The sequence below is a fragment of the Anomaloglossus baeobatrachus genome, chromosome 1 (genome assembly GCF_048569485.1).
Source record: "Anomaloglossus baeobatrachus isolate aAnoBae1 chromosome 1, aAnoBae1.hap1, whole genome shotgun sequence".
NCBI lineage: Eukaryota > Metazoa > Chordata > Amphibia > Anura > Aromobatidae > Anomaloglossus > Anomaloglossus baeobatrachus.
The window spans coordinates 271,206,771-271,222,889 of NC_134353.1; the positions used below are offsets into that span (position 1 = coordinate 271,206,771).

The 16,119-nt window shown below is 49.7% G+C and overlaps 1 protein-coding gene across 1 annotated transcript in view; it reads left to right on the forward strand.

Annotated features, from left to right (window-relative positions):
* Window positions 1–16,119, forward strand: part of LOC142311554 (bifunctional heparan sulfate N-deacetylase/N-sulfotransferase 3-like) — a 760,158-nt gene that overhangs the window by 51,255 nt on the left and 692,784 nt on the right. The gene's annotated exons all lie outside the window — the stretch shown is intronic.

Below are 16,119 nucleotides of genomic sequence, written 5' to 3' on the forward strand. Positions count from 1 at the left end.
CCGGTCACTTCCACGCAGCAAATGAGGTGAGTAGCGCGATCAGCTGAGCTGTCACTGAGGTTACCCGCCGTCACTGGATCCAGTGACAGCGGGTAACCTCAGTGACAGCTCAGCTGATCGCACGGCTGTCTTCATTAGCTGCGTGGAGGTGACCGGAGCGGCGGTGTCTTCTGCAGCTCCTGTCACTTCCATGCAGCAGAGCTGGACGCGACGCCGGAGTCCGTGGAGTACGCCGGACATGGAGGGTTTGTCGGGGTTAATAAATTGGTAATGAGGGACTTTGTTAGTGTTTTTTATTTCTAATAAAGGATTTTTCGGGTGTGTGTGTTTTTTAACTGTAATTTACAGATTAATCATGGAAGGAATCTCGGGGAGACGCCTGACATGATTAATCTAGGATTTAGTGGCAGCTATGGGCTGCCATTAACTCCTTATTACCCCGATTTGCCAACGCACCAGGGTAAATCGGGAAGAGCCGGGTACAGTCCCAGAACTGTCGCATATAATGTATGCGGCAATTCTGGGCAGCTGTTGGCTGATATTGTTAGGGTGGGGGGCTCCCCATAACGTGGAGCTCCCCATCCTGAGAATACCAGCCTTCAGCCGTATGGCTTTATCTGGCTGGTTTTAAAAATGGGGGGAACCGCACGCCGTTTTTTTTAATTATTTAATAAATAATTAAAATTAATAATTAAAATTAATAAATAATTAAAAAAAACGGCGTGCGGTTCCCCCCATTTTTAAAACCAGCCAGATAAAGCCATACGGCTGAAGGCTGGTATTCTCAGGATGGGGAGCTCCACGTTATGGGGAGCCCCCCACCCTAACAATATCAGCCAACAGCCGCCCAGAATTGCCGCATACATTATATGCGACAGTTCTGGGACTGTACCCGGCTCTTCCCGATTTGCCCTGGTGCGTTGGCAAATCGGGGTAATAAGGAGTTATTGGCAGCCCATAGCTGCCAATAAGTCCTAGATTAATCATGTCAGGCGTCTATGAGACACCCTCCATGATTAATCTGTAAGTTACAGTAAATAAACACACACACCAGAAAAAATCCTTTATTAGAAATAAAAACACACACATATACCCTGGTTCACCACTTTAATCAGCCCGAAAAAGCCCTCCATGTCCGGCGTAATCCAGGATGATCCAGCGTCGCATCCAGCGCTGCTGCATGGAGGTGACCGGAGCCGCAGCACACACAGCCGCTCCGGTCACCTCCACACAGCAAATGAACACAGCCGCGCGATCAGCTGCTGTCACTGAGGTTACCCGCGGCCACCGGTGGATGCAGCGGTGACAGCGGGTAACCTCAGTGACAGCAGCTGATCGCGCGGCTGTGTTCATTTGCTGTGTGGAGGTGACCGGAGCGGCGGTGTCTGCTGCGGCTCCGGTCACCTCCATGCAGCAGCGCTGGATGCGACGCTGGATCATCCTGGATTACGCCGGACAAGGAGGGCTTTTTCGGGCTGATTAAAGTGGTGAACCAGGGTATATGTGTGTGTTTTTTATTTCTAATAAAGGATTTTTTCTGGTGTGTGTGTTTATTTACTGTAACTTACAGATTAATCATGGAGGGTGTCTCATAGACGCCTGACATGATTAATCTAGGACTTATTGGCAGCTATGGGCTTCCAATAACTCCTTATTACCCCGATTTGCCAACGCACCAGGGTAAATCGGGAAGAGCCGGGTACAGCCCCAGAATTGTCGCATATAATGTATGCGGCAATTCTGGCCAGCTGCTGACTGATATTGTTAGGGTGGGGGGCTCCCCATAACGTGGGGCTCCCCATCCTGAGAATACCAGCCTTCAGCTGTATGGCTTTATCTGGCTGGTATTAAAATTGGGGGGAACCGCACGCCGTTTTTTTAATTATTTATTTATTTATTTTACTGCACAGTATAGACACGCCCACCGGCTGCTGTGATTGGGTGCAGTGTGACACCTGTCACTCAGCGTGGGGGCGTGTCTCACTGCAACCAATCATAGGCGCCTGTGGGCGTGGAAAGCAGGGAATATGAGATGGCTGTGTACAGAGCACAGCGCGCCGGCCGGTATAAAGGCTCGGTCACGCTGTGCAGGCCGGCCAATCACTGCAATTCCACAACTAACAGGGCTGTGGCATTGCAGTGGTCTGCCAGCCAATCCCTGCATGAGGGCTGGCTCTCAAAAGAGCGCCAACATGCAGAAATGAAGACCACGAGTAAAGCACGAGTATTGCAAAATTACTCGGTACCCGCCGAGCAGCCCGAGTACAGTGATACTCGTGCGAGTACCGAGTAGTTACAAGCATGCTCGCTCATCACTAGCGATCAGCGATGATGTTAGGGCCAGGTGGACGGGCAGACCCAGGAGGTGGATCCACTGGGCCGAACTCCTTGAAGATGGTAAGGGGTCCGGTAGCTGGAGCACTACAGGTAGCAGGACAGTCCGTGCACACGAGTATAATGGAGAAGTCCCTGGGACCACGGAGTCACTGATGGTAGTCCGGGTGACGGAGCTCAGGTTCGGAAGCCGAGATGATGGCAGGCGGAGTCCGGAACCGTTGGAACGAGATGACGGGTCACCGCAGGGATCAGAGATGGTACGGACTGTCAGGATGGCAGATAGACAGTGTTCGGGGTTCGGGATTCGGCTGGACCGGATGGCAAGGCAGGATCGGCTCTAGAAGAGAGAGAGGTGAGTATCTCACAGGAACACAAGGAGACCTGACTCCTAGCTTGGGAAACACGAAGAACAGGCCCCGCCCACTTGGACACTAAACCCCTTTATACCCTGTACCTGTGTGCTTCATTTCCTGTCAGTGGACGCTGGCCCTTTAAGAAAGGGTCAATGACCGCGCGCGCGCCCTAATGCGCATGCGCGCGGCCCGGGTGCCAGAAGCCAGAGCAGGAAGCTGAGAGGAGGAAGCAGCAGAGCCGGGCTGGGGCTGGGAAGCCGACGGGCGCCGGGAGCGGGGACCAGGAGGCCTGGGAAGTGCAGGAAATGGAGGCTGGAGAGCGGGGAGCGTGGCAGGTGAGCCGGGGATCAGAGCAGGGGACCCGGGGAGCGTGACAGTGTCCCCCCCCCACGCCCCCCTCCCCGCAACCGGGACAGGAAGGCACGGATCAGAGGAGTGCCCACATTCTCCCGGGGCTCCCAGGACCTATCCTCAGGACCATACCCTGCCCAGTCCACCAGGAAGAACTGTCGACCCCGTACGGTCTTCATGGCCACGATATCCCTTACCGCATAGATGTCGTCATCGGCAATAGGAGGAGGAGCCGAACTGGCAGCAGCGGAGAAGGGACCAAGGACAACCGGCTTGAGCAGGGAGACGTGGAAGGAATTGGGTATCCTCATCGTGGCCGGGAGCTGTAGCTTGTAGGAGACCTCATTGATCTTGCTGAGGACTTTAAACGGCCCGATGTAGCGAGGTCCCAGCTTGTAGGATGGTAGCTTCAATCGGACGTACTTGGAAGCAAGCCAGACGAGATCTCCAGGAGAGAAACACGGAGGGTCCATACGTCTCTTGTCTGCGTGTCTCTTCATCCACAGGGAGGCACGTGCAAGGGACGCCTTAACAGAGTCCCAAATGGTTGTAAAGTCACGGGCTATAGCATCAGCAGCAGGGACATCCGAGGAAGAGGATACAGGCAATGGGACGGTAGGCTGAAGTCCGTAAACGACATGGAAGGGAGAGCTGGAGGAGGACTCACTGACGTGGTGGTTATGGGAGAATTCAGCCCAAGGAAGAAGCGTGGACCAGTCGTCATGATGGGCGTTGACGTAGTGACGTAAGAAGGAGGTCAAGATCTGATTGACCCGTTCCACTTGGCCGTTCGACTGAGGATGGTAGGCTGAAGAAAAGTCCAGAGTCACTCCCAGATGTTTGCAGAGAGCCCTCCAGAAGTGGGAGGTGAACTGAGTTCCTCTGTCGGACACAATGTGTGATGGAAAGCCATGCAAGCGGAAGATGTGATGTATATAGGCGTCCGCGAGTTCCTGGGCAGAGGGCAGTCCAGCCATAGGGACGAAATGAGCCATTTTAGAGAACCGATCCACCACGACCCATATGACTGTGTGTCCGGAGGACAATGGCAAGTCCGTAATAAAGTCCATCGCAATGTGTTGCCACGAAACTGAGGGTATAGGCAGAGGCAGAAGACGGCCATATGGCAGGTGTTTGGGCGTCTTGTTCCTGGCACAAGAGGAGCAGGCAGAGACAAAAGAGGTGACGTCCGTGCGAAGGGATGGCCACCAGTAATGACGTACAATCGCACTCCAAGTTCTCTTCTGACCAGCATGACCGGCTGTTTTCGATGCATGGCCCCAGTGTAACACTTTTTGCCTGTCAGTCTCAGAGACATAGGTCTTCCCGGGCGGTATCTGGGCCAGGGTGACAGGGGCCACCGGAATGATTTTACTAGGACAGATGATGGGTTGGGATGTCTCCTCCTCCTGCTCCATGGGCATGAAAGACCTGGACAAGGCATCAGCGCGTACATTCTTGTCCGCGGGTCGGAAATGGAGCTGGAAATCGAATCTGGCAAAGAACAAGGACCACCTGGCTTGCCGTGGGTTCAGTCGCTGAGCAGACCGCAGGTATTCCAGGTTCTTGTGGTCCGTGTAAATAATAACGGGGTACACTGCTCCTTCCAGAAGGTAGCGCCATTCCTCCAGAGCCAGTTTGACTGCCAATAGCTCTCGGTCACCGATGGTGTAGTTGCGTTCAGGCGCTGAGAAGCTCTTGGAGAAGAAACCGCAAGTCACCATCTTCCCGGAGGAGGACTTCTGCATGAGCACTGCTCCGGCTCCCGAGGAGGAGGCATCCACCTCCAAGGTGAACTGGCGGTTTAACTCCGGACGGTGGAGTACAGGAGAGGAGGCAAATGCCCACTTCAGAGAGCCAAACGCGGCGTCGGCCGCAGGTGACCAGTCCTTTGGATTAGCCCCCTTCTTGGTCAAGGCGGAGAGAGGAGCAGTCAGAGCAGAGAAGTGAGGGATGAACTGGCGGTAATAGTTGGCGAATCCCAGAAAGTGTTGGATTGCCTTCAGTCCAGAAGGAGGAGGCCAGTTGAGAATGGAGGAGACCTTCTTTGGATCCATCTGTAGTCCGGTATCGGAGATGAGGTAACCCAGGAAGGGGAGAGAAGACTGCTCAAAGACACACTTCTCGTACTTGGCGTACAGACGATTCTCTCTCAGTCTCTGTAGAACCAGCTGCACGTTCTCTCTGTGGGTCTGGAGGTCCGGAGAGAAGACAAGGATATCATCCAGATACACCACCACACAGACGTAGAGAAGGTCCCGGAACACGTCGTTCACCAATTCTTGAAAGACTGCTGGTGCGTTACACAGGCCGAAGGGCATCACACAGTATTCATAGTGCCCATCGCGAGTATTGAACGCGGTCTTCCATTCGTCCCCAGAGCGGATGCGGACCAGGTTGTAGGCACCCCGAAGATCCAACTTGGTGAACACACGAGCTCCTCTAAGCCGATCAAACAATTCGGGGATGAGCGGCAGGGGGTACTTGTTTTTCACGGTGATTTGGTTCAATCCCCGGTAGTCTATGCATGGGCGTAAGTCGCCCTCTTTCTTCTTAACGAAGAAGAAGCCTGCTCCAGCAGGAGAGGAGGATCTCCGAATGAATCCCCTTGCCAGGCTCTCTGTGATGTAAGTAGACATAGCCCTTGTTTCGGCTGGAGACAGTGGATATATCCGTCCTCGAGGTGGTGTAGTTCCCGGGAGCAGGTCGATGGCACAATCGTAAGGACAATGTGGCGGAAGTACCTCTGACTCCTTTTTATCAAAGACGTCCGCGAAGGACCAATAGGCCGAGGGCAGTCCCGGTAGGGACTCTGGAACCGGGGGTCGTCGGATGGGTTGTATGGTCTTCAGACAGTTCTCATGGCAAGAAGAGCCCCATCGGGTGATTTCACCAGTGCCCCAGCTGACTGATGGTTCGTGTGTCCATAACCAGGGAAGTCCCAGCAGGATTTGATGGGACATGTGTGGGAGGACGTAGAGAGCGATGTTCTCGGTGTGCAGGGCACCGATACGCAGTTCGACCGGCCTGGTGATCCAGGAGATGGTGTCAGAGAGGGGTCTCCCATCCACAGAGGCTATCACGAGGGGTTTGTCGAGTGGAGTAACAGGCACCTGGTACTTGTCCACCGTGGCCTTCTGGATGAAATTGCCTGCTGCCCCAGAATCGAGGTACGCCTCAGCCGTGAACCGCGTCTCTCCCGTTGTCACTTGCACAGTCCATGTAACCGGGTCTGAGAGAGTCCCAGCACCTAGGGTGGCCTCTCCTACCAACCCTAGGCTTTGGAGTTTCCCGGCCTCTCTGGACAGGAGCGTAGCAGGTGTGTGCCCTCTCCGCAGTAGAAGCAGAGACCCTTGGCGAGCTGCTCTGCTCGACGTTGTTCAGACTGCCGCACACGGTCGATCTGCATGGGCTCGTGGACGGAGACACCAGATGCCGTTGACTGGAGTACGGCGGGCTTCTGCGGAGGAGAGGAATGCCGTACCGGACGTCTCTCACGGGACACCTCTTTGGATCGCTCCTGAAAGCGAATGTCCACTCGAGTCGCTAGGGTAATCAGGGCATCCAGGGTGGAAGGTACGTCACGACCAGCCAGCTCATCTTTAATTCGGCCCGCGAGTCCTTCCCAGAAGGCGGCGGTTAGGGCCTCGTTGTTCCACCCGAGTTCCGATGCCAAGGTGCGAAAACGGATGGCGTATTGACCCACCGTCAGAGTCCCCTGACGTAACCGGAGAAGAGATGAGGCAGACGCGGAGGCGCGTCCGGGCTCGTCAAAGGTGCCACGAAAAGCCTGCAGGAACTCCTGGATGTTCGTGGTCACAGGATCCTCCCTTTCCCACAAGGGGTTCATCCACGCCAGTGCCTCACCCTCTAGATGGGACATGATGAAGGCGACCTTGGCTTGGTCGGAGGCAAACAAATGCGGCAGCTGCGTGAAATGGAGGGAGCATTGGTTTAGGAATCCCCTGCAGGTCTTGGGATCTCTGGCGTACCGGGGTGGTGAGGCCAAACGAAGTCTGGAAGCATCCGAAGAGGCTGCCATGGGAACTGGAGCCGTGGATTGACTAGTGGAAGCCCGAGATGCTGAAGATGTAACTTACGCTTGTAGCGTGTTCAGGCGGGCGTCCACAGAAGACATGAATTGCAGCATGCGGGTCTGAGTCTCACGCTGGCGTGTGAGTTCCTCCTGTAAGGCTGCTAGTGCTTCAGCAGGATCCATGGCCTGTTCTTACTGTTAGGGCCAGGTGGACGGGCAGACCCAGGAGGTGGATCCACTGGGCCGAACTCCTTGATGATGGTAAGGGGTCCGGTAGCTGGAGCACTACAGGTAGCAGGACAGTCCGTGCACACGAGTATAATGGAGAAGTCCCTGGGACCACGGAGTCACTGATGGTAGTCCGGGTGACGGAGCTCAGGTTCGGAAGCCGAGATGATGGCAGGCGGAGTCCGGAACCGTTGGAGCGAGATGACGGGTCACCGCAGGGATCAGAGATGGTACGGACTGTCAGGATGGCAGATAGACAGCGTTCGGGGTTCGGGATTCGGCTGGACCGGATGGCAAGGCAGGATCGGCTCTAGAAGAGAGAGAGGTGAGTATCTCACAGGAACACAAGGAGACCTGACTCCTAGCTTGGGAAACACGAAGAACAGGCCCCGCCCACTTGGACACTAAACCCCTTTATACCCTGTACCTGTGTGCTTCATTTCCTGTCAGTGGACGCTGGCCCTTTAAGAAAGGGTCAATGACCGCGCGCGCGCCCTAATGCGCATGCGCGCGGCCCGGGTGCCAGAAGCCAGAGCAGGAAGCTGAGAGGAGGAAGCAGCAGAGCCGGGCTGGGGCTGGGAAGCCGACGGGCGCCGGGAGCGGGGACCAGGAGGCCTGGGAAGTGCAGGAAATGGAGGCTGGAGAGCGGGGAGCGTGGCAGGTGAGCCGGGGATCAGAGCAGGGGACCCGGGGAGCGTGACAGATGATATCACTCAGGTTACTCGCGGCCACCGCTGGATCCTCCAACTGTGACAGCAAGTCGCCCGAGTGACAGCGATGAAGTCACAGGTGGGTTGAGGTCTCGGGTGGAGGATCCAGCTAGCCGCGGGTAACCTGAGTGACAGCAGCGCTAATCTCGCTGCTCACTTCAGTCACTCAGGGGATTAGCGGTCATCGGTGAGTCCTTCACGGGTGACTGCTAATCAGTACAACTCAGAGAGAGCTGCGGGATGACAATGAAGTCGGGTGAAGCTCACCCGAGTTCATTCTCATCGCGCGACACTGTCTGTCTGCTGTCAGCGGGCATATAGCAACGTCATTGTGCATCACACACGGACATTACACTTACGTATCTCAAGCACATAAGGACATTCCACACACACACACGGCTAGCATACACAATAACACGGATGTCACGTACCAGAAAAATGGACAAAGAAACAGAACACGGACCCGAAAAATGGCACGTAAGACACGCACTTGTTTTTCACGGACGTGTGAATGGGGCCTTAGAAGTAGTGTTATCTGTGTGCAATTTATTCATCCTCCTGGACAATCACCTACAGATGGATACGCTGATAATGGTATGCTAACCTATATCTTTTGGGAATACTTCCTTCTAAAGGGCAGTATCTATATTATAGTTACATAATTACATAGGTTGAAAAAAGACCTACATCCATCTAGTTCAACCTTCGTCCACTAATTATACATTTTCTTATAATTTCCCTTAACCATCAATATGGTTGGGTAGATTATTTACTAGGCTGGTCCCTTAACCACCAATACAGTTAGGTAGGACGTTTAGCAAGTTGGTCCGTTAACCACCAATACGTTTAGGTAGAACATTTACCAAGCTAGTACCTTAACCACCAATACGGTTAGGTAGGATGTTTACCACGCTTGTCCCATAACCACCAATATGGCTAGGTAGGACATTTACTAGACTGGCCCCTCAACCACTAATACATTTAGGTAGAACATTTACCAAGCTGGTACCTTAACCACCAATACGGTTAGGTAGGATGTTTACCACGATTGTCCCTTAACCACCAATACGGTTAGGTAGGTTGTTTACCACACTTGTCCCTTAACCACCAATATGATTAGATAGGATGTTTATCAGGCTGGTCTTGACAAACAATGCTCTATTCTGTTTCAAAAGTAGCTTCTATTCTATTTGTGTAGTGTGGCTATATTCATATATTCATTGCTTAAAGAAGCCCTCTCATTGCTCTTTTTCTTGATTAAATTTGTGTATGTGCATATAGTGTAGTGTGAGTGTATTAATATACTCACCTACCTTCGCTTTTTCTGGTATCCAGTGCCATTCCGGTCCTCCACTAAGTGACATCACTGCTCTTCGGTCTATCCAGATTTTACAGTGTAAGTAATGGAGTATCATAATAATGCTCCATAAGCTTTTATTGCAAGATATATGTCACAGAAAAAGAGTGAAGGACACTGGATCCCAGAGAAGACTTTGGTAGGTGAGTATATTATACTCACACACTAAACTACATGCACAGATACAAAGATTTACAGTGGTTGTCCACTACTTGGACAATCCCTTCTCATCCCCATGTCATCCCTCCTACTCCCCATTAAAATAAAAAAAACATAATCTCACCTCTGTTGCCGACGCCATTCCAGTGGCGTCTGCACTCACTTTCCAAAGGTTCATGTGAGGCTGTTACGCCATGCGAATCCTGTACCCAATAAGCACTGGCTTCACTATCCTCGCCTTGAGAGCAGTAATTAATAGAGTTGAGCGCGGTTCGTGGTTCGAGGTTCTCCAGTTCTAAGCTCGAGTGATTTTTGGGGCTGTTCGAGATCGAACTAGAACTCGAGCTTTTTGCAAAAGCTCGATAGTTCTAGATACGTTCGAGAACGGTTCTAGCAGCAAAAAGCAGGGCTTTTTACAGCTACAGTGTGCAGGAGCCATCGCTGGCAGCCTGCCACAAGCTGGTAACCAAGACAAACATCGGGTATCCAAGCAAAGCGCTTTGGTTAGTAACCCGATGTTTATCTTAGTTACGTGCAGGAAGCCCACACTTCCCCGCTCAGCTGACTCCGCCCTCTCCTGCCCGCGGCATGTACACATATACACACACACACGTACACATACATACACACACACACACACACATCCATCCCCCCCCCCCGCTCGGCTTACCTGCGGTGATGAAGTCCCGCCATCCCGACCTCAGCGCTGTCACTGTCCTCCATGGCCGCCGCTTGACACATTACCTCTCGCTTCCGACCCGAGACTGACTAGCGGTGACGTCACGGACCTCTCGCGATATTTGGCTGTGAAGGCGCCGGTCACTGAACTCAGTGGCTGTCGGCAGTGCTGGAGATCAGCGCAGGTAATGTAACTCGCTGACAGCAGCACTTGTCATCCCCTGCAGTGACCTGGGCTGACCCATTGATGTTAGCTCAGGTCACTGCATTGCTCTCCCAGCCAATGGGGAACATCCTGCTCTTCATTGACTGGGACAGTGTGGATCGTCATGGCAACCCCTTGGATTACAGCAGACCTGGATTTGTTTTTCATTCTAATAAATTGGTTAAAGAGGGAATGTTTTGGGGAGTGTTTTTTCAAATAAAAATGTGTTTGTCGTCTATTTTTTTTTATTACTGACTGGGTTGGTGATGTCGGGTATCTGATAGACGCCTGACCTCACCAACCCCAGGGCTTGATGCCAGGTGACATTACACATCTGGTATTAACCCCATATATTACCCCGTTTGCCACCGCACCAGGGCGCGGGATGAGCTGGGGCGAAGCACCAGGATTGGCGCATCTAATGGATGCGCCACTTCTGGGGCGGCTGCGGCCTGCTATTTTTAGGCTTGGGAGAGTTCAATAACCATGGACCTCCCTAGTCTGAGAATATCAGGCCCCAGCTGTCTGCTTTACCTTGGCTGGTGATCCAATTTTGGGGGACCCCTACGTGTTTTTTTTTTTTAATTATTTATTTAATTTAAAATAACAGCGTGGGGTGCCCTCAGTTTTGGATTACCAGCCAAGGTGAGGTTGCCAGCTGTGGTCTGCAGGCTGCAGCCGTCTGCTTTACCCTAGCTGGCTACAAAACTAGGGGGAACCCTACGTCATTTTTTTTTTCATTTTTTTGGCAAAATACAAAGCTAAGCACCCCTTAGTGCCACATGAAAGGCACCAAAGGGTGCTCCACTTTTTCTCCACTTTTTCTCCACTTTTTCTCCACTTTTTCTCCACTTTTTCTCCATTTTTTTCTCCACTTATTCTCCACTTTTTCTCCACTTTTTCTCCACTTTTTCTCCACTTATTCTCCACTTATTCTCCACTTATTCTCCACTTTTTCTCCATTTATTCTCCACTTTTTCTCCACTTTTTCTCCATTTTTTTCTCCACTTTTTCTCCACATTTTCTCCACTTTTTCTCCACTTTTTCTCCACTTTTTCTCCACTTTTTCTCCACTTATTCTCCACTTTTTCTCCACTTTTTCTCCATTTTTTTCTCCACTTTTTCTCCACTTTTTCTCCACTTATTCTCCACTTATTCTCCATTTATTCTCCACTTTTTCTCCACTTTTTCTCCATTTTTTCTCCACTTTTTCTCCATTTTTTCTCCACTTTTTCTCCACTTTTTCTCCACTTTTTCTCCACTTTTTCTCCACTTATTCTCCACTTATTCTCCACTTTTTCTCCATTTATTCTCCACTTTTTCTCCACTTTTTCTCCATTTTTTTCTCCACTTTTTCTCCACTTTTTCTCCACTTATTCTCCATTTATTCTCCACTTTTTCTCCACTTTTTCTCCATTTTTTTCTCCACTTATTCTCCACTTTTTCGCCACTTTTTCTCCACTTTTTCTCCACTTATTCTCCACTTTTTCTCCACTTTTTCTCCATTTTTTTCTCCACTTTTTCTCCACTTTTTCTCCACTTTTTCTCCACTTTTTCTCCACTTATTCTCCACTTTTTCTCCACTTTTTCTCCACTTTCTCTCCACTTTTTCTCCACTTTTTCTCCATTTTTTTCTCCACTTTTTCTACATTTTTCTCCACTTTTTCTACATTTTTTTCTCCACTTTTTCTCCACTTCACTTTTTTTCCATTTTTTCTCCATTTTTTCTCCGTTTTTTCTCCACTTTTTCTCCACCTTTTCTCCACTTTTTCTCCACCTTTTCTCCACTTTTTCTCCACTTTTTCACCACTTTTTCTCCACTTCTCCACTTCTTCTCCACTTTTTCTCCACCTTTTCTCCATTTTTCTACATTTTTTCTCCACTTTTTCTCCACTTTTTCTCCACTTTTTCTCCATTTTTTCTCCACTTTTTTTCAACTTTTTCTCCATTTTTTCTCTACTTTTTCTCCACTTTTTCTCTACTTTTTTTCAACTTTTTCTCCTTTTTTTCTCCATTTTTTCTCCACTTTTTCTCCACTTTTTCTCCACTTTTTCTCCGTTCTTTTTCTATGGTCGGTCTACCCATTAGCTCTGCCATGCATAGTGTAGCTCTACACCTACTGCACATGTTACTTTATGATTGACATCTCTTTCGTACCAGAGCTGTCTAAGCCTACTCTGACCCCATATTTGTCATTACTATATTGTCCTTGTACTGTATTATGACATTTGTATCATGTGTTTCATTTCTTGCTGTGTTGCAATTTTTTTGCTGCATCCCAATTGTACCTCTACATTGTTCGAGATTATGTTATTGTTCTCTCACTCTTATGTGATACTGATTATTGTCATTTTTCATGATTACATGCAGATAAGTCCAATCTGACGAAGGCTCAGGCCGAAACGTCATTTGTAACTTGTTTTGGACAAAAACATATATGCTTATGAAAAAAATTTTTTTCTTAATACGGACCAATAAAGAGTGATTTTGCATTACTATCCGTTGTGACTTACTGACTTAGTCTGGGAGATTTAGAGTGCCGAGGTTACTCACTAATTTTATCTATTATTACCTCTGAGCACCTATATACCAGTGAGCAGAGCTTCCTCTACAGTAGTTCTCCTGATTAGGCATGCCCTTACCTCATGAGCAGGGCATTGCAGCTTTGGTAGCAACCATTACGACATGGACTCTGCTGCTGTGGACCCGGGGAGAGTGAGTGCAGATTCATTGCACCCACACTCCTCACATGAAGGGTCCGCACTCCTAGAAAATGGGGGATACGTTCCCTGAGTGTCTCCCCCCCATATTCTAGACGGTCCAGAGTCGTCGTGGGACCCCTTTATTTTTTTTCTTACAATAAATTGGTGAAAGAGGAAATGTTTTCGGGACTGTTTTTTCAAATAAATTTCTTTTGTCGATTTTTTGTTTTTGTTAGTACTGACAGTTTATAATGTTGGGTATCTAATAGACGCCATGACATCACAAACTGCTGGGCTTGATCTCAGATGACTTTACAGCTAGTATCAACCCGATTTATTACCCCGTTTGCCACTGCACCAGGGCACGGGATGAAGTGCCAGGATTGTCGCATCTAGTGGATGCGCCACGTCTGGGGTGCCTGCGGCCTGCTATTTTTAGGCTGTGAAGGCCCAATAACTATGGACCTTCCCACCCTGAGAATACCAGACCACAGCTGTCCGCTTTACCTTGGCTGGTGATCCAATTTGGAGGGGACCCTACTTTTTTTGTGTAATTATTAATATTTATAAAATAATTATAAAAAAGAGCCTGAGGGGACCTCCACATTGGATCCCCAACCACGGTAAAGCTGCCAGCTGTGGTTTTCAGGCTACAGCCGTCTGCTTTACCCTAGCAGGCTATCAAAAATGGGGGGACCCAACGTCATTTTTTTTTTTTAACTATTTTTTAAATAGAAAAAATTAATGGGCTTCCCTGTATTTTGATTGCCAACCAAGGTAACGGCAGGCAGATGGGGGTGGCAACCCATAGCTGTCTGCTTTATCTGCGCTGAGAATCAAAAATACCGCGGAGCGCTGCGTCATTTTTTTAAAGATTTATTTTTACAGCACTGTGATGTCCAGCAATCAAAATACAGGGAAGCCTATTTTATTTTTAGTTATTTATATAAATAATTAAAAAAAATAAATATGGGCTCCCGCTGCATTTTTTGTATTGCTAGCTAAGGGTAATCCAAGCAGCTACTGGCTGCTAACCCCCACTGCTTGGTGTTACCTTCACTGGCAATGGAAAATCCAGGGAAGCATTTTTTTATTTTTTTTGCCAAAAAACTACAAAAAAAGGACGTGAGTTTCGCCATATTTTTGTATGCTAGCCAGGTATAGCAGGCAGGTGCTGGAAGAGTTGGATACAGCGCCAGAAGATGGCGCTTCTATGAAAATGCCATTTTCTGAGGCGGCTGCAGACTGCAATTCGCAGCAGTGGGGCCCAGAAAGCTCAGGCCAACCTGTGGTGCGGATTCCAATCCCCAGCTGCCTAGTTGTACCTGTCTGGACACAAAAATGGGGCGAAGCCTACGTCATTTGTTTTCTAATTATTTCATGAAATTCATGAAATAATAAAAAAGGGCTTCCCTTTATTTTTGGTTCCCAGCCGGGTACAAATAGGCAACTGGGGGTTGGGGGCAGCCGTACCTGCCTGCTGTACCTGGCTAGCATACAAAAATATGGCGAAGCCCACATAATTTTTCAGGGGGCAAAAAACTTCTGTATACAGTCCTGGATGGAGTATGCTGAGCCTTGTAGTTCTGCAGCTGCTGTCTGTCTGTATGGAGAAGAGCAGACAGCAGCTGCAGAACTACAAGGCTCAGCATACTCCATCCAGGACTGTATGCAGAAGTTTTTTGCCCACCAAAAAAATGACGTGGGCTTCGCCATATTTTTGTATGCTAGCCAGGTACAGCTGGCAGCCACGGGCTGCCTCCAACCCCCAGTTGCCTATTTGTACCCGGCTGGGAACCAGAAATATAGGGAAGCCCGTTTTTTTTTAATTATTTCACTTATTTCATGAAATAATTAAAAAACAAATGACGTGGGCTTCGCCCCATTATTGTGTCCAGCCGGGTACAACTAGGCAGCTGGGGATTGGAATCCGCAGCACAGGTTAGCCCGAGGTTTGTGGGCGCCTCTGCTGCGGATTTCAGTCCGCAGCCATCCCAGAAAATGGCGCTCTCATAGAAGCGCCATCATCTGCCGCTGTATCCAACTCTTCCAACAGCCCTGGAGCCGGGTGGCTTGTTGGGTAATCATGAGTTAATACTGGCTTTGTTTTACCAGCCAGTATTAAGCCAGAGATTCTTAATGTCAGGCACGTTTGACCCGGCCATTAAGAATCTCCAATAAAGGGTTAAAAAAAAGACACCACACAGAGAAAAAATACTTTAATAGAAATAAATACACAGACACATTAGAGACTCCATCTTTATTACCCCCTGTCAGCCCTCCACGATCCTGCTCTTCTGTCTTCTTTCTTTCTAGTGTAGTAGTAGTGACGATTGTAGTGAGGATGAGATTCACCAGCTCATCACTTGGGGCTGGGGAACCTCCATCCTCACTACAATCATCACTACAATCGGGAAGCAGCGTGCAGCCTTCACTCCGTGAGTGATCAGTGCTGGCTGCTAGCGGTAACGCTGACTGACGCGTTACCATAGCAACGGTGCTCTCGGAGCCACGGTTAGCGGTGACGTCACCGCTAACTGCGTTGCTATGGCAACGGTGATCTCCGTTAATGACCGGCTGTGTCAGCCGGTCCCTAACGGAACGGGGAGTCGACCATGTGCTAGAGCATGTCGCCGGTACACGGCGATACACATATGTGCACCGTGTACCGGAGAGATGCACTCGCAGGTCCTACATGACGTGTCATAGTCATGTGACCAGTCTGTAGCCAATGAGATAATAGCCACGTGACTGGTCACATGGCTATTTTGACGTCACGATAGGTCCTGCATCTCTGCTGGCAGTGCAGGTCACCGGGAGGATTCAGCGATCATCGGATGGAATAGCGGCAGGAGACAGAGTGCAGAAGGGATCGCGAGGACCGGTAAGTGTTATGGCAATGTTTATTAACTGTTTGTGTACATTTATAATGCATTTTTATGTGTTTGTGATTGCCTCCCATTATAGCCTATACGTTCGAGTTCGGTTCGTCGAACGTTCGGC